The sequence below is a fragment of the Danio rerio genome, chromosome 1 (assembly GCF_052040795.2).
Source record: "Danio rerio strain M-AB ecotype USA chromosome 1, GRCz13ab, whole genome shotgun sequence".
In the NCBI taxonomy this organism is placed as follows: domain Eukaryota; kingdom Metazoa; phylum Chordata; class Actinopteri; order Cypriniformes; family Danionidae; genus Danio; species Danio rerio.
This window is the reverse complement of record NC_141021.1, coordinates 51,027,900-51,038,238: the sequence shown is the minus strand read 5'-3', so window position 1 is coordinate 51,038,238 and position 10,339 is coordinate 51,027,900.

The window sequence follows — 10,339 nt, the reverse complement described above, 5'->3', positions numbered from 1 at the left end:
TGTGATTGGGTTATTAAAAGTGGGTGATGTGTACTATAATGAAGTTGTTTTATTGGCAGAGCTTGTACAGTAATTACATTCTGAGGAGTCACTATAATACAATTTCTTGAAAATAACCTGATGAACTAGGCAGAATAAGACTGGAAACATGTATTAGGGAGACATAAAGGGTCAGTGGGCTAAAATGTGGACAAATGAGGAATGAATTAATGTAGTTGAGAGTCAGCACTGGTCATTTCTTATACAGCAGGGAAGGGTTTTTTGTTAGTCTGGGGTCTGCAGTGCATGGAATTGTGCAGTAGATGGCACTGGATATATGCTGAAAGCTCAAATGCTTGTGCCTTAACGAGAAGAGCAACTCATGTTTTGTAGATTCTCTTGAAGGAAACTCCTCTTCTTTTGGGGATGAAAGCACAGGAGAATGAGCTCCCATGATAGCCCACAATATTACAGGAACAGATGCTGATGGGGTTTAATTATTGCTCAGCATCAACAGATAGTAGTCAATTATTTGTGTCCATTAAAATGTATACGTAACGCAAGCATCAACAGAAACAAAAGTAAACCTAAAAGCTCAACTAAGTGCTATTAAATTATGATAGGATCAACTTTTTTGGATAAACAATCGTGTTTTTTTTTTTTTTTTTTTTTTTTGAGAGAACAGAAAAGCAGATTTTTCATATCTGTTTTATAGATTTGGAATGTCGTAAGAGGAGAAAGCCTGCAAAATGTAATATGTAAAAATATGATATTTTTGCAGGTCATAAGGGAGAGGAAGAAATCCAAACTTGCAAAATGTAGTGTTCAAAAATAGATGTGATTTTTTTGCAGTCAGGAACATCATGAGGGAGGATGGGGAAGTGAAAGAGGAGTTGGAGGAAAAGATAAAGGATAGTGTAGATTTTAAGCAATACCACAATTGTAATTTAACATAGAATATTAATTTATTATTAATATATTAATTCATGGATATACATATATATTAGCAATATCTCACGGGTAGCAGTGCGAAAAGGCTATATGTCAGTACTAAGTGCATTAGTGCCTCACCAGTGACGATATGCAGCCGTATTGCACTGCTTTGAGTGTCATATCGCATTTATACAACAGTTTGAAGGCATAATTGTGTATATAAAAGGAAAATCAAACATGGAGAGTCTCAAAAACCCTTTTGCTTGAGAAACTACTTTCTTTTGCCATTCATTCACATCTGCAACTGATGTCAGAACAGTAAAAACTGTTGCTCATTCACCAACGTCACTTTAGAGCAAGTGTTTGTATGATTCACTTGCTTAATTTCTAAAGTGATCACAGAACAAGTGATTTTGCTCACATTCTAAGATCATAAGGCTGAACGGCATGAAATGCCATCAGTCTACAGAGATTTCTCAATATTTCTGTTGCAATCTGGATATCAAAATAATTAACCATAAAAAAGTTAAAGCAAAGCTAGCACTAGCAGATTACTATGGTATAAATACAGCACTACAACATACTGTACAAAAGAGAGAGATTGCTGGTGCTATCTTGTGGTGGTCAACCATCAAATGCCAAGCATGCTGATGGCTGTTGACATGCTGAATGTTTAATATTTTAATGCTGAAAAGAAAAATATTTAAAATAGACTTTATCCTTATATATGAACTGCATATTTGCAATCTAAACAACTACATTATTGCCTAAAAAAAGCCTTAAAAGCACATTATGTTGTCCAACATAATATTTGTAAAACGGTAGTGAGTTGTTTACTCTTCTGTTTGTAGCTCTATGTGGGCGTATATTATATATATATATATATATATATATATATATATATATATATATATATATATATATATATATATATATATATATATATATTTTTTTTTTTTTTTTGGAGCAAAGCATTAAAAATTAAGTTATTCCAACTTAACGTACTTCTTGAGGAATCCTGCTTCAGAAATAACTCCTCTCCCTCAGTCATCTTTCCATCAAGCAAGTTTCAGTTGGCAACATCGCTAATTAGAGATGCCAATAACGCACCAAAAACTTTGTTGCCACACACCGTAAAACAGAAAGAATAATTTCTCATTCTTGCCATCATATGGATTTACTCTCATTGCCTAGACACCAGCCTCACAGCTCCGTGAATGTCGGTGCCGTCACTTATTGATCCGCGATCGGTAAGAGCAGCTTTTGTGGATGCTACTGAGCTACTTGACTGATAAAATAGCTTCGCTACTGAAAAGCTATTTGTTTTAGAAAGTAGTGACACTACCGCCACGCTACTAAGAAATGTAGTTAAGCTAGTAGCGTCACTAGTTGTAGCGACACTACTGTCCACCTCTGTTAATATAAATATAATATATATATTGTTTAACACCCAATTAAATTCTCGCGTTATCGCAGCACATTAACGTCAATAACGAGAATATATATATATATATATATATATATATATATATATATATATATATATATGTGTTAAAAAATATCGCAGTTAATTTATTCTCAAAGTTGGGTTAGGAGGGTTTAATCTATGCAAGCTATGATGACTCAATAAATATATGTATATATATATATATATATATATATATATATATATATATATATATATATATATATATATGCAGAATTTAAAGCACTGTGTAAATAATCCATCCTAAAATAAACATGACTTGCTCAAAGAACATTGCATACATTAAACAAATGCAGAAATAATGCCAGAATAATGTGCAGCACTCCAAAACAAATGGGTTAATTATTCTAATTAATGAATTTTAAACCTTGTTTATAGTATTACATACTGTTAATGATAAGTGACTGGTGCACTGTAAAAAAGTCCTGCATTCCACACAATCAGTTTGTGTTAGGATGGAAGAGTTAAGTTAACTTATTAGATTTTACAGATTTAAGTAAAGTAATCTATTAAAATAGCCACCCTATACCATAAACAAATCTTAAGAAATGTATTGTATAAAACTCATTTTAAATAAGTCATTTGAACAAACAGCAAACATCATTTTTTATTTAGTGTGAAATAGGCTTGGAAATTGGATATTACACTAGAATAGAAAGATTCACAAAAAACAGGAAAATTAGCGTTTAAACCCTGAGTGTCCCTTCATTCATTCATTTGGTTAGCTCCACATCTTCTGACTGGCAAGATTTCTAGGTCTGTCGGCCAAGTCTTGCATCAGCTTTCCCTCTACATACTCTAAAAGCTGCAGGAAAGAAATCTCCAACTAGCCAGAGGTTAGACTGGTCTGTTTTGACAATTTGAGAGCAGGGTATGGGCTCTACAGCTAGTCAGGCATGGAGACCAGCTGGCAGATCAGTTCTGAACCAGCTTGGCGGGATGGTTCAACCACCTGTCTGGCAACTAGACTTGTTTCAGGGATACTCATTAATGAACAGAGTGTCAAACTCCAGAGTAAAGCAGAGTTCAGGACCACCAGGGGCTAAACGGAAACACTAAAAAAATAAATATGTTACAGAATCAATAATTCTAAAGTTCTAGAAGGGGCTAGAAGTATATGTATTCCTACATTCTATAAAATAGCAGGTTATTTAAAACCAAATTGGGTAAAATATGAACCAACCCAAACATTGGGTTAAATTGAATTCAATTAATCATTTTCATTCATTCATTCATTTTCTTTTCGGCTAAGTCCCTTTATTAATCTGAGGTCGCCACAGCAGAATGAACCGCCAACTCATCCAGCATGTTTTTACGCAGCAGGTGCCCTTCCAGCCGCTACCCATCTCTGTGAAACATCCATTCACACTCATACACTATGCACAATTTAGCCTACCCAATGCACCTGTACCACATGTCTTTGGACTGTGGGGGAAACCGGACCACCCGGAGGAAACCCACACGAATGCAGGGAGAACATGCAAACTCCACACAGAAACTAAATAAATGCTTCATGCCACATTTAAAATCCAGAATTATGCAGTTTTGACCCTGATAAAGTCAGTCATCATTACACAATCAAGACATAAGAAAACACACACACACACACACACACACACACACACACACACACACACACACACACACACACACACAAATATAGACAACATGTAAACAAACACACACAAACAAACAAAAAACACATAAAAAACACACACACACAATCAACAAACATACATAAACAAACACCCAAACAAAGACACACTCAAAAAAACGTACACACAAACACACAGATACACAACACATGCACACAAAAAAAACACACTCCAACACACACCCACACAAATGCACACACAATCAACACACACACACACACACACACACACACACACACACACACACACACACACACACACACACACACATAAACAAACACACAAACAAACAAAGACACACCCAAACAAACATGCATACTCACACACACACACACAGATACACAACACAACTCAAAACTCTGGAACGGGATTCCACCCCACATCAGACATGCTTCAACTCTATCTGTTTTTCAAAAGCGTTTGAAACTCCATCTTTGTTCCTTAGTATTTGAGCCTTGTAAATGTTGAGGGGTTTGCCTAATGCTTTAATTGTTATGTATGTGATGTAGATTTTATTTTTACTATTGATTGTGTTTAGCACTTTGGGCAACGTTGTGTTGTAAAATATGGGATATATAAATAAGCTAACTACCTAACTAACACAAACAAACACAAAATCACTGACACACACACACACCCAGAGATGCAGATAAAAAACACCCACAAACAAACACACGCAAACATACATACAGTACATGCAAGCTAACAAACAAGTAAACACACAAACACACACACATGTGCAAACTCATACAGACACACACGTCATTGGCCAGTGAGAACGCCGCCTGCAGCAACACAACTGGCCATTTCTACACATCGAATGTTCACCACAAAACAATTAATGATGAAAGCAAGTGCTCATTAAGAGCCATGTTCTCATTCCAGCCAATGATGAAGTGTTTGTTATTTATGCCATAACTGTAATCCCACACCTGCCGTGCAGCTCAACTCCACGCTGCACCTCCAGGTTATTTATTTATTAATTAATTTATTTCCATAAAGACGATAGCTGTAATTCTAGGGGAGCAGGGCTTGTATAATAGCTTGTAATGTTTTAAATGTTGTTCTCAGTTACCCCTGAGCTCTGGCAGATGGAAGGCACGCAAAGACACATCGTCTCCGGGGTGGGACTCGCAAAGCTATTTACACATTTCCTTTGCCAAACGGAGAGAGTAATTATCTGTCTCAAAGAGAAATCAATCCGATGGCATGGAAGGCCTCCAAAGGCGCAGCGGCAATATGAAAACTACAAACGATGATGATGAAAAAATGAGCTGTACGTGGACGAGCGGCGGTGGTGGGTTTTTATTTTCAGTGACTGTTCTTTGGTTTGAAGCTTAGCAAAGAGTCGGTCTTTGAGTAGCGTTAGCATGGCGCTTTTAAGCAGCGGCACACTGAACATGGCAGATGGGACCTGGCTCTTATTAAATTTAAACAGAACAACAACAGCAAAATAAAAATAACACACAGTAAATTATAAAAAATAAAGCTACTCTCTTGTAAAATGTTCTTAGTCGGGGTTAAACGAGGTGAGAAGATATGATGAAAATAAGTTGAAATGTAGGTTGGAACAACATAAGAACAGAGAAAAAGCATTAAATAAAAATAAGACAGACAAAACCCATTCATTCGTTTTCTTTTCGGCTTAGTCCTTTTATTTATACAGGGTCGCCACAGCTTAATGAACGGCCAACTTATCCAGCACATGTTAACGCAGCGGATGCCCATCCATAATGGGAAACATCCATACACACTCATTCACACACATACATTATGGACAATAGCCTACCCAATTCACATGTCTTTGGACTGTAGGGGAAACCGGAGCACCCGGATGAAACCCACATGAACGTGGAGAGAACATGCAAACTCCACACAGAAATGTCAACTGTCCTAGCCGAGGCTCGAACCAGAGACCTTCTTGCTGTGATGCTACAGCACTACCTACTGCGCCACCATGTCGCCTTCGACAAATCCCAGAGATTATGAGAACTATAAAAAGTAAGTTGTAGTAGCTAGAAAAAAATAAGTTGCGAGTACTAGACAAATTAGGTTGTGGTGGCTGAAAAATGTTAAGTTGTATTAACTAGAGCAATTAAGTTATTCCTTTATTCATTCATTCATTCATTTTCTTTTCGGCTTAGTCCTTTTATTAATCCAGGTTCACCACAGCGGATTGAACTGCCAACTTATCTTTATGCAGCAGATGCACTTCCTGCTGCAACCCATCTCTGGAAAACATCCAAACACATTCATTCACGCACTCATACACTACGGACAATTTAGCCTACCCAATTCACCTGTACCGCATGTCTTTGGACTGTGGGGAAACCGGAGCACCCAGAGGAAACCCACAGGAACGCAGGGAGAACATGCAAACTCCACACAGGAACGCCAACTGACCCAGTCGAGGCTCGAACCAGCGACCTTCTTGCTGTGAGGCGACAGCACTACCTACCACGCCACTGCATCTTGTGTTATAGATTATGTATGTCTGTATGTAAATATGTATGTATGTATATATGTATGTATGTATGTACAGTATGTGTGTGTGTGTGTGTATGTATGTATGTATGTATGTATGTGTGTAAATATGTATGTATGTATGTATGTGTGTGCATGTGTAAATATGTATGTATGTATGCATGCATGTATGTGTGCATGTATGTATGTGTGCATGTATGTATGTGTGCATGTATGTATGTATGTATGTATGCATGCATGTATGTGTGCATGTATGTATGTGTGTGTATGTATGTATGTATGTATGTATGTATGCATGCATGTATGTGTGCATGTATGTATGTGTGCATGTATGTATGTATGTATGCATGTATGTATGTATGTATGTATGTATGTATGTATGTATGTATGTATGTATGTGTGCATGTATGTATGTATGTACAGTATGTGTGTGTGAGTGTGTGTGTATGTGTGTGTGTAAATATGTATGTATGTATGTATGTATACAGTATATGTATGCATGTATGCATGTATGTATGTATGTATGTATGTATGTGTGCATGTATGTATGTATGTATGTATGTGTGTGTGTGTATGTATGTATGTATGTATGTATGTGTGCATGTATGTATGTATGTATGTATGTATGTATGTGTGTGTGTGTATGTATGTATGTATGTATGTATGTATGTATGTATGTATGTATGTATGTATGTATGTATGTATGTATGTGTGCATGTATGTATGTATGTATGTATGTCCTACTTGGTGATATCAGGTTGGTCATGTATGTATGCATGTATGTGTTTATTTGTTAGTTTGTTATTTGTTGGGGAGGACGTCTTTTAATTTAACTAAATAAACCATATCTAAAACTCTCATAAACATCAGACCAACCCTTCAAACACAAAACTCCATTCTCTTTGTGTCCCAAAAAAGGAGAGAAAAAAAAAAAAGCCTTGGCTCATTCTCCTCTCCAAAAGCGTAACATTAGAGCTTGTCAGGCCCCGGCGGCCCCTAAATCATCGCACACCTCAATAAAATGTTTCATCTTGCTGAAGCTCACCAGCGACACACCCCTGTTATCCAGACTAGCGAGAGAAAAGAGAGCCTGCAGTGACTGCCGTCTCTGCATATTAATTTACGTTAGCTGTGTTTTGGGCTGGCAGGTGCAGGTCTCTACGAACTGAGCGGACCATACATCACCTTCCCAGTCTCTGAGGAGAGAGAGAGATCTATATTAGGGTGTCAGTGCTAACAGCTAATCATTAGCGGAGCCTTTCCTGGCCTGTAATTAAAGTGCCGAGCTTCATTTTCCCCAAGGTTTGTTGAGTTTAAGGAGCCACATATAAAAAGCCCAAGAGATGGACAGGCACTTGGGTGTCTTTTGCAATAAGGGAAATCCGACACTGGCATGCTAGCATATTTCTCACATTTAGGAGCAGATCAATAAATCAGAAGAGTCAGAAGCAAATAAATAATAGGCTCAAACAACAGGGAGAAACCCAGTGATGGAAAACTAATTCTAATCTTAAAATGAATCAAGATTAATATTGTATTTTTTTTTCCCCTAATGTGATAATATCCAAATGATGCATCATTTGTCAGGAAAGCAACTTCCAAAATCTACACATTATACAGTACTAATTACTGTCATATGGTTTTAAACGGTTCCATTGCAATACTACTGTCTCAATTTAAGAATTTTGAATTATATTATATAATTTCTAATTGTCAAAATTAATAAAGATTATTTTGTATGTTTTTTTTCCAGATATGAAAATATCCAAACGGTGCACCATTTGTTGGAAAAGTTACTTCTAAAATGTACTGTAACATATTATACAGTACTACTTACTGTCATTTAAATTTAACTGGTTGTATTGCAAAATCACAGTCTCTGAAATGTAATGTGATAAAATACTTTTGTTTTACTATTAAGTTACTTAACCACAGATTAAAGACAAACCACAAATATCCACAAAAGTGTCTACGTTTCTTAACTCTAGTTTTTACTTTAACTGCAATTATTGATTGAGTTTTTAAAAGTTTTATTTCAATTTTTTTAACATATTCATTCGCTTTTATGACATCAGAGAGCCAACACTGTGTTGAGTTGTCATGGCAACCATATACAAAGTCCATTAAAAGAGAGCACCACTAAAATTAAATACAAGTATAAGATCATGTGTACCAAACATGATCAGACTTTAGCATTTGTTCTCATTAATTTATATGTATTTTTGATCATTTCTTCCAGGAATGGATTCCCAAAAGTAGTAGGCTACTACAGACCACATTTGCATGACACAGTTTCTAATCTAACAAGCACAAATATATAGGGCTCTATTTTACCGATCTAAGCACAAAGTCTAAAGTGCATGGCACAAAAGCACTGTGTTAATTATCATAATGAGTTATGGATGTGTTTTGAGCATAACATGCAATAAACCAATCAGAAATTCATCTCCCATTCCCTTTAAGAGTCAGTTGCGGCACCCCATGGCATGTGTGCTATTTACATGGTGACTTTGTGAGTGGAAAAACTGAATGCTTCACTAGCGAGAAAGCAGTTAAACAGACTATCTGCAGCGCGAGGATAAAGAATGAGCCTCCTCCATTCAGCCTTTTTACTCTCTCTTTACTTTACTCCATTACTTTCCTGGATAAAAAGATGGTGGAAAGTCACCCCAATGCAGACATCCATTAGCCTACATTTTAAATTTTGTTTGGTAGATGAAACAATTTGTTTTAAAAGTATTTTTAAATTCAATTCTAATTACCACTAAATGAATAAATAAACAATAATAACAAAGTGTGGGACAGTGTATAATGAGTTACAGGTAGGGCCAGACGGAATCTGTGGAATTTATTTTGTAAAAATAACTGCAGATTTCGGCAGAATTATTTTGAGAGTATCTTAACTAAAACCTTAATATGTAAAATAAAAAATCTTTTTAACTTTTTTAAAATGCAAATCCAATTAGATCCACTTTATTTGGTAAACAAAGCAAGTCTCTTATATACTATATCTACTAAAAGACAGAACATATTACCGTACAAACTGCTTTGTACATAAATCAGATGAACATTTTCATATTAGTCAATAATATTACTGTTAGTGCAGATTCTGTGTGGGCCTAGTTATAGGCTATCCAAACATAAGTGCTATTCTTATGCCCTATAGTAATGGAGATGTCTCCGAAACCCGACAGTTGGACAAATCTATACTTGTTTTTATTAAAACAAATATAAATATGCATATAATGAATAATACTGCTAATATAAAAAACACATACAAATGCAAATTATCACGAATAAACTGAAAAAAAAAGTCCAGCTGAGAAGAAGAAGGCATGGAGGTAGTGTTTTTTTTATATTTATGTAGAAAATAATAATTGTTGTAACATTTTATTTCATTAGAATTTTTTCAAATGTAAAGATATTTGAGTAGTTCTTTACCTCTTGTGTTTTAAGCTACGTGTCAGCGTTTGAACCCACATAGGCGTATAATTAATGCGTTCTGTGCTGGACTTCAGACCAGTTTTCAGTTGGTCAGTGGTGCAGTTTATTTCAGTCCCTGAAAATGGCAACGTGCCAACAATGCGCCTCAACACACCTCCTTATTGGACACCTATGAGTACACAAAGTGGTGCAAATGGATTTGCTATTTAAGCAACATGGCACAAAATGTAATAATTAGAGTTGCGCTGGTCTGAAAAATAGCAACAAATCGCGTCAAGCATGTCTTGCACCATATTGTGCCAGGTGTATGACAGGGTCTATTTAGATAAATTGATAAAGAATACCATGACAAAACACG